Here is a 19086-nt window from a genome sequence, read left to right on the forward strand (position 1 = left end):
AGTACCTCAGCCTTTTCCAAGGCCGGTGTAATGTGTCTTCCTTTTATCATCAATGTATTTCTAGAAGCATTCCTTGTCTTTTACATCCTTGGCCAGATTCAATTCCATTAGGGCTCTAGCTTTTCTAACTTCATTCCTGCATACTTGGACAATATCACTGTATTTCTCCCAGGTTACCTGTCCTTTCTCCACTCTCTGTATACTTTTATGTTTGAATTTGGCCAGGAGCTCCTTGTTCATCCACATAGGCCTCCTGGCATTTTTGCCTGAGTTTGTATTCATTGGGATGGACTGCTCTTGAGTTTGGAAGAGGTGGTCTTTAAATGGCAACCAGCTTTCTTAGGTGCCTCTTCCCTCCAGGGCCTTATCCAATAGGACTCTTCCAAGATGATCTTTGAAGAGACCAGAGTTTGTTTTCCCGAATCCAGGGTTGTGAGCTTGGTTTTTAGCCTTCTCTCTGCCATTAGGATCATGAACTTTAGCATCTCATTATCAACACAGTCACAGCTGCCTTGGACCATCACATTCCCAAGTACTTTGTTAGTGGCATGTATGAGGTCCACCTCTCCTAATTTGCTCTTTTATCACTTGGAGGAGGAGGTTACATCAATGCACTCCAAGAACCTCCTGGATTGCATATATCTTTCTATGTTGTCTCTCCAACAGATATTGGTGTAGTTGAATTTCCCCATGAGGCCCAGGGTCTGTGAATGAGAGGGTGCTCCTACCTTGTCTGTACAGAGCCTCATCCCCTTTTTTGCTGGTCAGGTGGTCTATAGCAGACACCCACTATAATGTAACTTTTACCTGGCCCCTCTTTAATCCTAACCTTATAAATTATGAGTAGTCTCCTTATTCATCCCTAGACAGAAGGGGCAACTCCCTTTCCTCATCTTCCCAACCTGTCTTTTCCAAACACACTGTAAACCTTCACTGCTACACTCCAGTTACGGGAGCCATCCCACTATGTCTCTGTGATCCCAACAACATCACAGTCTTGCAGCTGCACACAGATCTCTAACACATTATGTTTATTGCCCATACTGCATGTGTTACTGCACAGGCACTTTAGAGAGGCACCCCAGACTGCTGAGTTCCAAGGAAAGCTTTTGGAAATTTTTGGAATGGTACCTTGTTGGCACTTGCTTACATATGAGTTCTGGAGGTAATGTTGCTTAAGCCCTGTTTTTTTGATTTTGCGACCTCTTCCTGTCACATCTCCCCATACCTCTTCCTCAGTGACCTTGTTCATCAGTCTCTCAAAGGGCTGCTGGTTATCCTCTCTCTCCCCTGTCATTCTTAGAGCCTTCCTTATGAGTTTAGCCATTCTATCAGAAAAAAAATGGTTTTGTCCAATTCAATGAGGTGTATCCCATCTCTCTTAATCCGAGGTTTATCTACAAACAGGGATAGACATGACCAAGAGTAAAAATTTGTTACTTTCTTGATAACTTGTGGGTCTAATCTGGTAAACAGTTATATAAGTATTTTTTCTCTCCTCTCCTCTCCTCTCCTCTCCTCTCCTCTCCTCTCCTCTCCTCTCCTCTCCTCTCCTCTCCTCTCCTCTCCTCTCCTCTCCTCTCCTCTCCTCTCCTCTCCTCTCCTCTCCTCTCCTCTCCTCTCCTCTCCTCTCCTCTCCTCTCCTCTCCTCTCCTCTCCTCTCCTCTCCTCTCCTCTCCTCTCCTCTCCTCTCCTCTCCTCTCCTCTCCTCTCCTCTCCTCCTTTTTTCTTTTTCTTTTTCTTTTTCTTTTTCTTTTTCTTTTTCTTTTTCTTTTTCTTTTTCTTTTTCTTTTTCTTTTTCTTTTTCTTTTTCTTTTTCTTTTTCTTTTTCACTTCTGCTAACTTTTAAGAACTTGTCTATAATTTGAATTTTCATTTTAGGGTCTTAGATAGCAATGTGCTACCCCTACCCCACAACACTTTCTTTGCAAATAGTTTGTTAAATTTTCTAAAGTGGAAAAAAAAAAAGTACAAAAAAAGTCCTTTAATCCCTGCTTTTATATATGTGCACATGTATGTAAAAACATGTATATAATTTCTGTTCTTTTGCATCTGTTATGACTTTTAAGAAAGAAACATCTTTGTTTCTGTAGCTCTTGCCTCACCTGAAATAATAATATTTTTTTTTTTTTTTTTTTGGTGGGGGGAGGGTGGGTGGGGTCTAATTATAATTTCTCTGGAAACCAATTGGAATATCAAAATGAAGCATTCTGCCTTCAAATAACCAATTAGCAGCAGGTTGTGATTAATTCTGAAAGTGCAGGGCTATTCTGAAAACTCTACAAAAATAACTGTCACATTCAATAGTGTGTGTTTTTTTTTCCTCCATAATTTCACAATCAAATTCATTGAGTTTACAATTGAAATGGCTTTTCTGCCTGCTAGCTCTTTAAATTAGGACTGGGATTTGGAAGTTTATATGTCTTCTATCTGACTCATGGATCACCAATAATAAAGATTTTGCAGGTCAAGATTCAGATTCACTTGTGTAGCTCCATTACTTTCAGTCAAATTGCATAAATGTAACTGAAGGCAAAACACCAAAAATAGAGCAATTGACAAACAATCCTGCAACCACAACTTTTAGTTAACATGTGCATTGACTATGCTTAGGCCTGAAAATTACACAGGGCATTCTCCCAGACCTGTATTTCTCCTGTCTGCTTTAAATTCATTTCTGCTTATAACCCTTTTATTTCAACAAGTTTGACTATCCACAAATAACAGATCCAAGTAAGAGACTGTTTACATAAAGTCAGATTTGAGAGTACATCATCTGTAAAGTCAAAGCTCTAATTATGAGGTGTGTTATATATTTTTAAAACACTCTTTTTCTATTTGTTTGTATGTTTATTTTTTAATGTTTTTGAATTCAGGTTTCCCATTGTCTTCTCTTCACTGTCTGTAGAGCTGCATCCTACACAAATGGGGTTGCTAGAACGTTCTGTGTGATTTCTAAATTCTCGTGAAGTTCCCCATGAAATACAAGATGCTAGAGTCCCAAGGGCATTAAGAGGCTTTGCTTCCCCCATCCAGCCTCTTCCTCCATGGCTCCCCCACCTGACTACAGCCCCAGATCCCTGGTATGCCCTGAGGCCATCAGCACATGCCCCAGTGAGGCCATGGCAGGACCAATTTCCTGCTCCACTGGTCACTTGTTGGGCCCAACGCAGCCAGGCCTACCTAAAGGCCCACATTCTGGTCTGGATTCAGCCTGTAGACTTCCTTTCTATGGACATGTCCACTTCTTGGGCTGGGGCTGACCTGGTACCCCTGGCTGTCCTGTTCCATGCTGGTAGCGTGGGACAGGCCCTGGCTGACTACCCCACGCCAGACTTTCATCCCACAGAGATCTTCCAACCCATGCAATGCATTGACATAAGACAGTACCGTTGTTGTTCATGTACTGTGTTTGTTTTGTTAGTTTGTAATTAAAGATCAAAACTTTTATGACTGGTGCAGTTCTAATTTAATAATCATGATGTTATATTTATTTGGCTTGCCCAAAGCATCATTGAATTTTTAAGTTCTTCTGACAAAGGGAATGCTGAAATACTTAAGGCAGCAGAGCAGAATAAGCCCTAGGACAAATGAAAAACTAGCCTGAGCAGTTTTCATTTATGTGAAAGAGGCATTGACCTGCTACTTGAACGCTAGGAGAGTTCATACTTCACTTATGCTTACAGGCAATGCTAGTAATCAATGACTGGTGTTTTGGTGTTTTGTGAATTTTATTTTGACAAAATATTGAACCTGTTGATGCATTAGTCATTGGCCTTCACAGATGACCTAAGAAATAACTCCACATTCCCTAATCTTGACAAAAGTATGCCCATAATTTGTACATGGATTAAATCAAGTAAAAAGGGCTATTTTTCAATGCAAGTTTCAAATGCACACCTCTAGGATAGGTATGTACTGAAATTTTTTATTTTTTATTTTTTTAAGATCTGCTGGGTTCTTTTTTTTTCTTATTTATTTATTTATTTATTTATTTTATTTTTAATTGCCTATAATACATAAAGAAACATTTAACATAAGTAGAGAAAGGACTGAAATGATACTCAGATCTCTATCTTCATCTCATTCCTGTCCCTAAAAGATGAGTCCCTGGGCAACCTGATCTAGTGGGTGTCATCCCTGCCATGGCATTGAAACCAGATGACTTTTAAGGTCCCTTCCAACCCAAGCCATTCTATGATTCTATGTGATCATAGCATTGCTGTTTGATATCTACTTGCTTTTCTAGAGCTTTCACTTCATGTCTATAAAATATATATTATTCAGTATATTCTAGAATATTTGGAGATATAACTGACCCAATATTAATTGTATTAAAAGTTAATTCTCCAAGTCTAAGCAAACCATTTTGGCTTTACTATATAATTATTTGAAGGACAAAGAAACTTGTTTGTGACAAATCCACTAAAAGCTCCTCTTTGTTTCACATTTCCTCATGCAGGAGAACCTTATATGAATAAAAGAATGGTTTCAGGGAATAAGAAAACTTTTTACAAATGTCATGTGTGAAAGTTGCTGTGAAATGCTTCATCTCACCTTGGGCATCTCTTTTGGGATAATATAAACCACTTAAAGGTATCTATTTTGGTCCATTAAGTACAGAGGAAGCTTAGACAAGCTTTGGCATAGACAATGAACTTTTAAGCATCTGATATTACAGCTGATGAATCCAAATTTAGGTGAGGTTAATTTGGAATTCTTATAATGAGTCTATACATTTGGTAAAACTCCTACACATTGCTTCAGCTGATAAGATGGTTAATTCTCTTATGATGTTACTTATTATATACAGCATTTTAATCTGCTCTGGACTTTAGATAAAAGTGGTCTCAAAAGTAAAATCTTTTTTTTTTTAAAAAAAGGGAAGGGAAGGGAAGGGAAGGGAAGGGAAGGGAAGGGAAGGGAAGGGAAGGGAAGGGAAGGGAAGGGAAGGGAAGGGAAGGGAAGGGAAGGGAAGGGAAGGGAAGGGAAGGGAAGGGAAGGGAAGGGAAGGGAAGGGAAGGGAAGGGAAGGGAAGGGAAGGGAAGGGAAGGGAAGGGAAGGGAAGGGAAGGGAAGGGAAGGGAAGGGAAGGGAAGGGAAGGGAAGGGAAGGGAAGGGAAGGGAAGGGAAGGGAAGGGAAGGGAAAATACTGTATTCCATGGGCAAAGTTTTTCTCATGTCTGGAGGTTATACAGGGTAAGGAAACAGTTTTCAAAATCCCAAACAACGACTTTCTTCAATATCTTTATCAATGATCTGGATGAGGGGGTAGAGTGTACCCTCAGTAAGTTTGCAGATGACACCAAGTTAGGCGCATGTGTTCATCTGCTCGAGGGTAGGAAGGCTCTGCAGGAGAATCTGGAAAGACTGGACTGATGGGCTGAGGCTAACTGTATGAAGTTACAAGGCCAACAAGGTCAACAAGGCCAAGTGCTGGGTCCTGCACCTGGGGCACAACAACCCCAAGCAGAGCTACAGGCTGGGAGATGAGTGGTTAAAAAGCTGCCAGGCAGAGAAGGACCTGGGAGTGATGGTGGACAGTCGGCTGAATATGAGCCAGTAGTGTGCTCAGGTGGCCAAGAAGGCCAACAGCATCCTGGCTTGCATAAGAAACAGTGTGGCCAGCAGGTCTAGGGAAGTGATTGTCCCCCTGTACTCTGGTGAGTACAGTTGTTCAGTTTTGGACCCCTCACTACAAGAAGGACATTGAGGCCCTGGAGCATATCCAAAGAAGGGCAACAAAGCTGGTGAGGAGTTTGGAGAACAAGTCTTATGAGGAACGGCTGAGGGAGCTGGGGTTGTTTAGCCTAGAGAAGAGGAGGCTCAGGGGCGACCTTATCGCTCTCTAAAAAAAATTGACCTTAAAAGTGGCTGTAGTGAGGTAGGGATTGGTCTGTTCTCCCACATGCCCAGTGTGCCCAGGGAAGTGGTTGAGTCACCATCCCTGGAGGTATTTAAAAAATGTTAAGATGTAGAGCTTAGTGATATAGTTTAGTGGAGGTCTTGTTAGTGTTAGGTCATAGGTTGGACTAGATGATCTTGGAGGTCTCTTCCAACCTAAATGATTCTGTGATTCTGTAATATTTTATTTTATTTCTTTATAAAATGATCTTTTGCCTGGATTTATACTAAAAGATGGGTCCTAAAAAGTGTTAATCTGACTTTTTTGTTGTTGTTACTGTAATACAAAAATATCAAATAGTTCCCTCCTTGTAAACTGTTTACTTCCTCTGGTAGGTTATGAGGGCTCTTACTGAACTACTGTGGTCTGTCATGTCACTGTATCCTAATAGAAACCCTTAATCTGTGCATTATTGACACAACATTTAACAGTTTTGTCTGACTGCATAAGAAATTATGCAATGATATAACAGAAAATGATACCTATTAAATGCAAGTTTACATGATGTCAGATATCATAGTAGAGACTTTCCCGCAGTTAATCCATAGTTAAACTTGTCACTATAGAATCCTTATCCACCATGGCATTACTGGAAGTATATTCCAATAAACTCCAATTGCTTGGTTAAAGCAGTTGTTTCTCAGATGCAAAGACCCAATCACTTGGTCAGAAACTGAATACTTTTAATCTGATTACAAAATAAGCACAAAATAATCTGAGTATAAAATAATAACATAAATAGACTAATGTGAGTATGCCCTAATCTCAGTATAAAACATAATGAGGCAGTGTGATGGGGCAGGGGAGCAGACAGTTGTGGGGTACAACATCTGTATTTCATGACTAGGTATTTTCAATCTGACCTGATTTTGGAAAGAATTGAAAACAGTGTTTTATTGCTGTGAGTGAAGCTTTCCTTACTTCACTGAGTGAAGCCTGATTGTTATTCTTAAAACTTAATGTAAATTTAATCCAGTATTCACTTTGGCCACTTCCCAGTAAAATAAACCATTCCAGCTCTCTGACTGAGAGACAAGTTCTCACGGACTGGCCAATGCTGAGAGCGTTAAACAGCTTTAAGCCTCTGTAAAAGGATGGGAACCTTCAGGCTAACTTTTGGAAATATCTCTGCTCTGCACTAACTCCCAGCTGAGTCCCAAGTATGCTAGCTAGCAAAGGCCAAAGCCATGCCAATAAAAAAGCTAACAGTAAAGCAGCGTGGATCATTGCAGGTCAGTGCTCGTGTCTCTGTCCTGGTCTTGTTTAGTTAATTAGCATAGACATAGTGTCAGGGCATGAATCATGAAAGTAATCTACAGTCATTGGAAAGACAAGTCCTTTCAGAGGGCAATTCAGAGCTGCACAATAATGTTCTGAAACTGCACCAAAAGTAAGAGTCAACTAATCAGCTTTATGTGCCTCTTTTCCTAAAATCTTTTGCTGAGACCACACACTTGCCTTTTTATTTGCTAATGACATAAGTAATTATACATAGAGCTGTCACTTTTTTCAACAGAAGAGCCTTCCAAACTACAAAGAATCCACCTCCAGGGCTCCCCAAACACTGCCAGTGGCCCATGGCATGGTTGTGGCCCATCCATGTCACCAGATGCCCAGTGCCCAGAGCTGGGTGTGCTCTCAGTGTGCCCCAGCCTGTCTTGCTTCCTGATGGGGGTCATGCTGGACCAGCTCCAAGAGAAGTTCATCTCTTATTCTACACAGATAGTTGCTGATTCTATACAGAAATCATGTCTTTATTTTCTTGCATTTACTCATAATCAAATGCTGGAAGCTTTGATTGTCACGAAGGCATTATTTCCTTGGTATCAGGCAGTCATGGGATGCTTTTACTTTTGTCAAGGGGTCCAGAATACATCCTTAATCTGAGCTGTAAACCCTTCCAGTAATAATGACACATTACCTGTGAGTCTTAGTATGAAATGTTTCCAAACTTCTGTGCTTGCTGTTCATATTTTGGTCATCCTCAGTAGGCCCTTTGTGCTGGTTTAGCACCAGTAAATAGCAAAACACATACATGCTACTCTCTCACTCCTACACTTCAGAGGGGCAGGGGGAGAAAACACCATGAAAGAAAAAGCTCATAGGTTGAGATAAGGACTAGGTAGAGATTGCTCACTAATTATTGTCAGGGACAAACAATCTCAGCTTTTGTTAGACTCAGATTTTGGTAGATTAATTTAATTTACTGCCAATTATTAACATTATAGAGTCATAAGAATTGAAAGCAAACTAAAAACACCTGCCCTCCGCCTCCCTTCCACTACCTCATCCCCCCAGCTGGCACAGAAGAATGGGAAATGAGGGTTGCATTCAGTCCATTGCACTTTGTCTCTGTCACTCCTTCATCTTCATTCTCTTCTCCAGATCCAGCATGGGGTCCCCCCCATGACAAGTAGTCCTTCAGAAACTGATCCACTGTGGGCTTTCCACAGGGTCTTCTATCTTCAATAGATCTTCTCCCTTCTCCACACTTCTCCAGAGTGGATCCACCACAGGTGCCAGTTCCTGCCAGTTGACTTGTTCCAGCATGGTCTCCTCTCCATTGGCTGCAATTCTAGCCAGGAGTTTCCTTCTGCATGGGCACTTCATGGGCTGTAGAGTCCTTCAGGTCACATCCACCTGCTCTGGCATGTGCTCTTGCATGTGCTGCAGCATGGAGGTCTGCTCCAAATGGTACACCATGAGCTCCAGGGGGACAGCCTGCTCCACCGCGATCCTGTCCATGGACAGGGAAATCTCTATTCTGGTGCCTGGAACACTTCCTGCCCTCCTTCATTGACCTTTGTGTCTGCAGTTTCTTATAATTTTTTCTTACTCCTCTTTCCAAGCTTCTGTTGTGCATTTTATTTTTTTACTTGTTCTTAAATATCTTATCACAGAGGTGCAAATGACATCACTCATTGGCTCAGCTTTGGCCAGTGGTGGGTCCCTTTGGGAGCCAGATGGAGCTAGCTCTTAACTAACATGGTGCAGCTTCTGCTGTCTTCTCATGCCTGGTCACCCATGCACCACCACCCCAATCTCACCTCCCCCGGCCAGCCCCAGTTACCAAAGCCTTCCCACATGTACCCAGTACAGTGCTAGTGTGTCTGAACAGCAAAACAAAAGATGAATGCATTCTTCCAATGGAAAATTTAAGTAGCAGCTTAATTAGTAGCTTAATTGCTAATGCTGGTGATCATGGTTGGACCATACAGAAAAAATCCTAGAGTTTTTTGCTCACTTTTACACTGGTGAATCACATAAAGAACTCTGTGGTTTAGATAAAGGATACCCTGCCACCAGCATGGTAAACTGATAAATTTTATTCAGTGTGATACCTGGGAAGAGAGAATGTCCTCCAGGGCCTTCTCCACTTCAAGACAAACTAAGAAACTATTCCAGTAACATAGTCCTTTTAATATGTTAGAATGTTCTTTTATCATCAAAGATGAATTTAAGAAATATACATATGATTTTAACATATTGTTCTTTCAATACCACATCCATTTGTCCTCTTAAGCTGAAAACTGGATAAGAACAGGCAGAATGGCGCACATCAATCATTTGTGTTAAATGATTTTCATTATATTCGGCAAGGAGATAGAAAACTCTTGTATGTTGTTATCAACTTCTGGATAAGCCTAATGACTGCTGAATTGTCAAGTTCCCACCCCCCAAATACTACTTCTTGTTTTAGACAGTCTGAGCAGCCTGTGTCTCTGAAGACTCTGAACTCTTCCATTCTTTCTGCCCATTGCAAGGGATTGCAGGATACTTACATGGCCAGTTGTCCTGGTTTTGGCTATGATAGAGTTAATTTTCCTCTTATTAGAAAAGTAGTATATTTACTGTGGTGCTGTGTTTTGGATTTAGGATGAGAATAGTGTTGATAACACACTGATGCTTTGTTGCAGAGCAGTGCTTACAGTAAGTCAAGGACTTTTCATCTTCTTGTGCTGTCCTGCCAGCAAGAAGGCTGGGGGTACAGAAGAAGCTGGGAGAGGACAGAACCAGGACAGCTGACCCAAACTGGCCAAAGGCATATTTCATACCACGTGATGTCATGCTTAATAATTACTATGGACTGGCTGGCTGGTGTGAGGGGAACTGCCGATTTGGGACTGGTCATGGGTCAGTGGTTAGTGGGCAATTGCATTGTACATCACTTGTATATATTATTATTGTTGCCATTATCATTGTTATTATTATTAGTAGTATTAATTTCTCTTTATTTGTTGTCCTGCTAAACTGTTTTTATCTCAACCCACCAGCAGCTTTAACTTTTTTTTTTTTTTTTTCTAAATCTCTCCCCTATCCCACTGGGAGTGGAGGAGTAAGTGAAAGGCTGGTGGTGTTTATCTGCCTGCTGGGTTAAACCACAACATCAGACAGCCTGTTCCATAAGTCTAAATGAATGTTCCATAAGTCTAAATGAATGAATTAGAGGAGGAGGAGTGCTCAAGTTAAAGTCTGTCCAACTCTAGCGCGTTTTCAAGTGGGACTGTTGCCATCCTTTTGGCCAAAGCTGAGTGCCAGTCTCATAGTGCTCAAGTTTGGTCATAGATACTGGGAATCAAAAACCTAAACTCAGAGACAGTACAGTTACTTAGAGCTACTTAAAGCTACTTAACGGCAGTAGCCAGATTGAGCATCCGGAGCTCAATCTGGCTACTGCCGTTAAAGATAACAAAAAAGTTTTTATAAATACATCAACACAAAAAGGAGGACTAAGGAGAATCTCCATCCTTTACTGGATGCAGGGGGAAACTTAGTTACAAGAGATGAGGAAAAGGCGGAGGTGCTCAATGCCTACTTTGCCTCAGTCTTTAGTGGCAATACCAGTTGTTCTCTGGATACCCAGTACCCTGAGCTGGTGGAAGGGGATGGGGAGCAGGATGTGGCCCTCACTATCCACGGAGAACTGGTTGGTGACCTGCTACGGCACTTGGATATGCACAAGTCAATGGGGCCGGATGGGATCCACCCAAGGGTACTGAGAGAACTGGGAGAGGAGCTGGCCAAGCCTCTATCCATCATTTATCAGCAGTCCTGGCTATCGGGGGAGGTCCCAGCTGACTGGCGACTAGCAAATGTGACACCCATCTACAAGAAGGGCCGGAGGGCAGACCCGGGGAACTACAGGCCTGTCAGTTTGACCTCAGTACCAGGGAAGCTCATGGAGCAGATCCTCTTGGGAGTCATCATGCGGCACTTGAAGGGCAAGCAGGCGGTCAGGCCCAGTCAACATGGGTTTATGGAAGGCAGATCCTGCTTGACGAACCTGATCTTCTATGACAAAGTGACGCGCTGGGTGGACGAGGGAAAGGCTGTGGATGTGGTCTACCTTGACTTCAGCAAGGCTTTTGACACAGTCTCCCACAGCATTCTCCTCAAGAAACTGGCTGCTCTTGGCTTGGACTGGCGCACGCTTCGTTGGGTTAGAAACTGGCTGGATAGCCGGGCACAAAGAGTCGTGGTAAATGGAATCAAATCCAGTTGGAGGCCAGTCACTAGTGGCATCCCCCAGGGCTCAGTTCTGGGGCCAGTCCTCTTTAATATCTTCATCAATGATCTGGACGAGGGCATTGAGTGCACACTCAGTAAGTTTGCAGAGGACACCAAGTTAGGTGTGTCTGTCAACCTGCTCGAGGGTAGGAAGGCTCTGCAGGAGGATCTTGATAGGCTGCACCGATGGGCTGAGGTCAACTGCATGAAGTTCAACAAGGCCAAGTGCCGGGTCCTGCACCTGGGGCACAATAACCCCAAGCAGAGCTACAGGCTGGGAGATGAGTGGTTGGAGAGCTGCCAGGCAGAGAAGGACCTGGGAGTGATGGTGGACAGTCGGCTGAATATGAGCCAGCAGTGTGCTCAGGTGGCCAAGGAGGCCAACGGCATCCTGGCTTGTATCAGAAACAGTGTGACCAGCAGAGCTAGGGAGGTGATCGTCCCCCTGTACTCGGCTCTGGTGAGGCTGCACCTCGAGTACTGTGTTCAGTTTTGGGTCCCTCGCTACAAGAAGGACATCGAGGTGCTTGAGCGGGTCCAGAGAAGGGCAACGAAGCTGGTGAGGGGCCTGAAGAACAAGTCCTACGAGGAGCGGCTGAGGGAGCTGGGCTTGTTCAGCCTGGAGAAAAGGAGGCTCAGGGGCAACCTTATTGCTCTTTACAGATACCTTAAAGGAGGCTGTAGAAAGGTGGGGGTTGGCCTGTTCTCCCACGTGCCTGGTGGCAGGACGAGGGGGAATGGGCTTAAGTTGCGCCAGGGGAGTTTTAGGTTAGATGTTAGGAAGAACTTCTTTACTGAAAGGGTTGTTAGGCACTGGAACAGGCTGCCCAGGGAGGTGGTGGAGTCACCATCCCTGGAAGTCTTCAAAAGACGTTTAGATGTAGAGCTTAGGGATATGGTTTAGTGGGGACTGTTAGTGTTAGGTCAGAGGTTGGACTGGATGATCTTGAGGTCTCTTCCAACCTAGAAATTCTGTGATTCTGTGATTCTGTGATTTACTTGTACAAACACAACCATAGGAAAAAAGGCAATGAACTGTAATCATGAGTAGGCACTGCAGCACTCAAAGGCATTTTGTTTGTCAAATGAAAATCCTGAATTTTCACAAAACACCAAAGGATTTCACTAAGAGTCTTTTATTTCTGTCTAGTGTTCATATACATCTCCTTTCTATTTCCAAACTTGTGGACTTGATCTTCTGGAACGTGCGGAAGTCCAATATCTGTTTTAACTGGTGTATCACGTACGTTTTAGTCTTGCAGAGTTTTCAGAGCACAGTGGTGGAGTAGCAAAGGAGAGATACAAATTAGAAATAGGTGATAAATAAGTCTCTGAAGATTAAAATGCCTTAAAGAATGGGGGGGATGGGGGGGGGAGTGTTGGATGAATTCATGTCAAATTCTCCTTTCTTTTTCTCTTGAAAGCAGATACTGAAAAAACTCTAAAAACTTTTGTATACCTCTTCAGCTTGTCATCTCTTAAACATGTAGGTTTAAAATTTTCATCAAATGAAGATCTTCTCTAAAACACTAGCCTATATGAGAAGATATATAGTAAAAAAATCCTTATTAAAATAATAAAATTTCTACCATATTTGTCAAAAACGATTTACAGATTTACAGGTTTTATTTTATTCATCATCAGTCTTCCTTATTCAAAAATGACAACTTACAAATTCAGTACAATAGATCTCCTTCAAAACACCATGTAAACAAAAACAAAAGATGTGTCAGTATAAATGCTTTTCTTAAGTCATATCAAAGTGAAATTTAGTTTTAATGAATATTGATTATTTTTCTATTAGATATTTAAGCTGCATGCTACATTATTGAATAAGTGAATGAGGTTTCTTTAAAGAATTTATAAGGAGCAATAGAAAAATGGTATCCAATTTTGTTAAGTATTTCTAAAATTAAAACAAATTTTCTTACATACAATATGTTTACCCCTAAAACAACAGAAACAGGAAGGTCTGTTAGGCTCTTAACTGAATCGTGGTTCAAAACACGTAGGGGTAAGAAATCAAAGAACATCAAAAACTTCATCTGTCCAAAACTTTCTGTGCTTAATAAAGCTCTAAGATTTTTTGAATTGTAAGTGGATACCACTGATGTAAATAATGTAAATGGTAGAAACTCTGAGAATATATAAGAGCAAAAATATTTACATTTTTTTGTGAATTGTTCACATTAAGTGTTTAATTTAATATCACCTTTATTAAGTGTTAATGAAGAATATTTTCCTAAGACAAGTTTGAATCTTAAACTCATTTACTTTCTCAACATATAATTTTGTTAGTTTTTGTTAGATTTGAAAATAACAGACTTCTTCTGGAAATGGAAAAAAATATTTTATCCATATTGTAATTATTCCTACTAAAATATTTGATTTAATAAGACTTTAATCAGGTGTTGTGCACAAATTGCTATATATTTAAAAAAAAAAAAAAAAAAAAAAAAAAAAAAAAGATTAGCAGATATTGCTTTGAGGTTTTATTACCATTTTAATATCTTTAAAATAATATATTTCTGATCCAAGAAAATCAATGAATCATCAAGAATTATGATAATTAACAAAAGTAAAAGTGGCATAATATATTCCTTTGAAATACCTTTCAGAGATGTAAATTTTAAAAGAATGTTCTACATTCCTCTCTCTCTCTTTTTTATTATTTTTATTTTTATTTTTTATTTTTATTTTAGTATTGCCAACAAAAGACAATAATTGCAGTTATAATGGTAAAGGAGGGGAATAGTTTTTCAGGGTATGTTTTAAATTTAAATCTAGAAAAATATTAAAAATGTAGAATTAATTTCTAGACATCAATATCCATTTTAAGATACTGTTTTCAAACACAAGGTCTAATTTAGATACTAGACAAGGAGTTTGTCCTCTGCTCAGCTGTTACATTTCTCAGATTTCTATTGTGAATTTAGTTCTGTCACTTAATCCTGTTTGAAAAAATAGCATTGATAATTCTATTCTTAGCAGAAGTAAATTAAAAATATTAATCTGTTTGAATTTTTTCCTTTATTCATGTTTGTATAGCACTCAAATGAGAGTAGTGGACTAACCACTGTTAAATTTCTATAGGCAGAATTGCTAAGGATGAGGTTTGAAAAATTAAGATAAAATTTCTTTTGGGATGCTGACTATAATAGAATCAGTTACAGAATCAGTGAGGTTTGAAGGGACTTCCAGACATCATGTATTTCAACATCCTGCCCAAAACAGGTCCAGTTACAGCAGATTGTTCAGGGTTACGCACAGTCAAGTTCTGGCTGTCACCAAATAAATAAATGTCTCAGTCTCTCTGGGCAATATATTCCAGTAATATGTAGTGATTTAGATGGTCTTCTAGAAAGGGAATATGCCAAGAAAGGACATGGTCAGAACACATGGATAAGACTCATTAACCTCAGGCAGATATTTGCTACTTCTAGATGTAGTCTGCTTCTTTTTGCATATCCTGTATAAACATATTTTGTTACAGATACAATAATCTACAGCAATTATAAATAAAAACAGCAAATCTCTGACTCCATCTTCCATTACAAACTTTCAAGTGTCTGTATCATACTTAAATTTTGCAGTCAAAACGCCTCTCTTGTTGTTTTCCACAATGACTCCTTTAAAAGTAATAATACCAAGAAAACATTCAGAGCAATAAATATAAGAACCTGGTCAATGACCAGTAGAAATTTCTGCCAAGATCTCCTTTACTTTAATGATCTTGAAATCATGTTTCTTAGCAATAATATCATATGCTATGTTTGCTTCTTTAAAATGAAGCACATGGGATTTATGCATGACTGGTTGAAATGTTTGAGGAATTTCATAGAAATTAAATCACTGTAAAATACAAAAAAGAAACTAGATCTAGTCATTAATGTCTCTGATAGCTTGTTTTTTAGCACTATTTTGTCTGAGAACTTTTTTTTTTCATCTTGTTTTTAAATATCATTTCAAAATTATTATTTTTTTTTTACATTTTGTTTTATTTTTTGTTGTTTTTAACAAGCAAAATATTGAATTTTATTGCAAACATAATTTGTATTAAAGAAAACCTAAAAATTAATTTCAGAAAAAAATATCTAAGTTGGAGAACAGTTACACATGACTGTATTTTGGCACAGCTTCTTTCTTCCAGTATTTTCTTCCAATATTTTACTATACTTTATATATGTATAACTATGACTTTATAATACTTTACTACTACCTCTTTGTACAGAAGTTAATTTGTGTTTGCACGGTTCTAATTCTAACATTATTATCTGTTGTGCTCTGGAAATAATTAGTAATAATATTAGTGAATAAACATTGAATCATAAAGAACAATGTGTTTCAGAATAGAAAGTATTTCTATATATTTATGGTTATGCAATAGTTGGAGGAATTCTTTGAATATGACCCATATATGAACTAAGAACTTCATGCATAATATCTTAATGCTGTTTAGGAGGCAGCGTTTGGACACTGTGAAGACAAATAATGGGCTTATCTTAACAGAGTATTCATTTTTTAACTGTTCTGCCACCCTGAGTACCAATATTTTGTAGAAAATAAATTGCTATATATACAACTACAAAGTACAATCCTGTAAGTGATTAGGCTAAAATTCACAAAGGTACTCAAATCTGAGCAAAGTTTCAGAAGGAATAGGAATAATGCTTGAAAATTTACTCCGTTAGCTTAGCAGATATCTTCTCATTAGAAAAGGCCTACACACTTATGTGTTAGGTCATGTATGTGTAATACATTCAAATAAGGAAGCAAGATGTAATGAGTGGTGATTTGTTAAACTTGACAGTCTATGAGCAATTATGTCAATTTGGGTTTCGAAATCATCTCTCATGGGAATAACACAGTGGAAAACAACTTAATTGAGACTTTCAAAAATATTTTGAAACCTCCCCCTTCCTTCCTGACCTGCAAGTTTTTTTTTGTTTTGTTTTGTTTCGTTTTTTTTTTTTTTTTTTAACAAGTTATTGTATCAGTCTAATTAATTGAACTTATTTGCAAACAAAGCCTTTGTGTTATCAACAATAATTAATGGTGTATAGCTCTTTTAACACATTCAAGATACAGCCACATAAATCTTAAGAAGTTAATAAACAGAGCTGTCACTGTAAATGTGCAGACTTCTCTGTGAATACTTAAGCACCAACATGTGCAGATTGTGATAGTGCCAGGAATGGCTTCCTTTCTCCTCATCCTTTCATTTCTCCACACTGATAAACTGCAATGGGCCTCTTCATTCACATAATAGAGAAAGTCTCAGTAGCTTCTAAGCTTTTAGTGAACCTTGCCACTAAATGAATGACAGTTATTCGAGCATCATTAAGGTGTGCCACTTACTACAATAACTGCCAAAATGTCTCTGTGGCCAGTGTCAATGTATGACTTCTAGTAGCTCTTATTGTGGATTAAGAAGGCATTTAAGACACTAAGGTATGCTCATCACCTTGAACAGTAAAATACTCTGGTATTTTGGGAGACCTACATAAGGACACATTAACTTATTTAGTTGTATGTCAAGTGATCATCATTAACACAGTAAAACTTATTTATAAGATTTTTAAAAAAAGAAGTAAGAAAAATAACAAGATCATATTAAATGAGGCTTTTACTTTAACGATCACCCTAATTCCAAATCCTTCCAGATACACACTATTCAACTTCATTAAAAAATATGTATATATATATATGTATATAAATATATATATATATAGTTTCAAATTCATTTGGAGGTCATTAAAAATGTCATTATATCTATTATGTTTACAGGAAAGACGGTGAGTTGAAATGGGCTGATCCTCATTTGTTGAGGTTGTCCTGGTTTCAGTTAATAATAAGTTAATAAGAAAATAGAGTTAATTTTCCTCCTAGTAGCTGGTAGGGTGCTATGTTTTGGATTAGGGTAAGAAGAGTGTTGATAACATACTGATGTTGTAATTGTTTCAAAGTAGTGCTTACACTAAGCCAAGGACTTTTCAGCTTCTTGCTCTGTCCTGCCAGTGGGCAGGCTAGGGTTGCAGCAGGAACTGGGAGGGGACAGACCCAAGACAGCTGAACCAAACTGGCCAGAGCTGTACTCCATACCATCTGATGTCATGCTAAACAATATATAGGGGTGTCTGGCTGAAGTGGAGGGGCTGGCTGCTTGGGGATAGGCTGGGCATCAGTCAGCAGGTGGTGAGAAATTGCATTGTACATCACTTGTTCTGTACACATTATTAGTAGTACTATAATAATAATAATAATAATAATAATTATTATTATTATTATTTTCCTGTCTTAATAAACTGTCTTTATCTCAACCCACAGGCTTCATTTTCTCTCCCCCATCCCAGAGAGGGAGGGCGGAGGGTGAGCAAATGGCTGTGTGGTGCTTAGCTGCCAACCAGTTTAAACCACAACAGAGGTTAACATTTTTTCTTTGAAAACAACAAAAATATGTGTAAAAAAGAGAAAAGCATAGAATATCTAGAACATGCAGCTGCCACTTATAAATTTATTGTTGGAAAATAGCAGGTTAAAACAGAAAGACGCAAATATTTTAGCATTCCTAATAAATTCATTTTCTTATTGAAAAGCTATATGTTTGTAACCAAAAAGAAAAAGAAACAGCTAATTATTCTGCATTTATAAACATGGAACAGATGAGTAATATGCTGTCTTGAGGCAAATTTCTTTAAAAGACAAAAGCAAGGTAGGCAACAAGAAAAAATATATATATAATTTAGGCTGCAATACAGAGGAGGCAAAGAACAAAATATTGTCACTGTCTCTTCGTTCCTGCAGTTATATTTTTTTTTGCGGGTCCAAAGAAGGGCGACGAAGCTGGTGAGAGGCCTGGAGAACAAGTCCTACGAGGAGCGGCTGAAGGAGCTGGGCTTGTTCAGCCTGGAGAAGAGGAGGCTCAGGGGCGACCTTATCGCTCTCTACAGATACCTTAAAGGAGGCTGTAGAGAGGTGGGGGTTGGCCTGTTCTCCCACGTGCCTGGTGACAGGACGAGGGGGAACGAGCTAAAGTTGCGTCAGGGGAGTTTTAGGTTAGATGTTAGGAAGTTCTTCTTTATTGAAAGGGTTGTGAGGCATTGGAACAGGCTGCCCAGGGAGGTGGTGGAGTCACCATCCCTGGAAGTCTTCAAAAGACGTTTAGATGTAGAGCTTAGGGATATGGTTTAGTGGGGACTGTTAGTGTTAGGTTAGAGGTTGGACTCGATGATCTTGAAGTCTCTTCCAACCTAGAAATTCTGTGATTCTGTGATTCTGTGAAAAAGCACGTCTCATAACAGGTAGTGCTGGAAAAGAGATCTCACGTTCACAACCATGAAAATCTGAAGTCAGTATGTTTGTCAAAATCCTTGGTAAGTCTCTTCCCTCTTGCCCACGCATTTTCCTCCTATCATTACTGAAAGGTTTAAAGTAAAAATAAATAAATAAATATCTAATACTTTCTAGAATTAGTCATTCATCAGTTGCAGTCTATTGCTTTGTTTCTTACTCCTCTTGTTTTCATGATGCAGTGTTAACACAGTTCCTAGAATTTATCAATAGCTGATTTGATTTGATATGAGCTTGCTTTTCTGTCTTTCATTTCTGTTAATCCTATGACACATTTAATATATCAAGCTGCTCTGACCTGTTGCGCTATGCACAACACCTATT

This window comes from Anas platyrhynchos, chromosome 3 (assembly GCF_047663525.1).
Source record: "Anas platyrhynchos isolate ZD024472 breed Pekin duck chromosome 3, IASCAAS_PekinDuck_T2T, whole genome shotgun sequence".
NCBI lineage: Eukaryota > Metazoa > Chordata > Aves > Anseriformes > Anatidae > Anas > Anas platyrhynchos.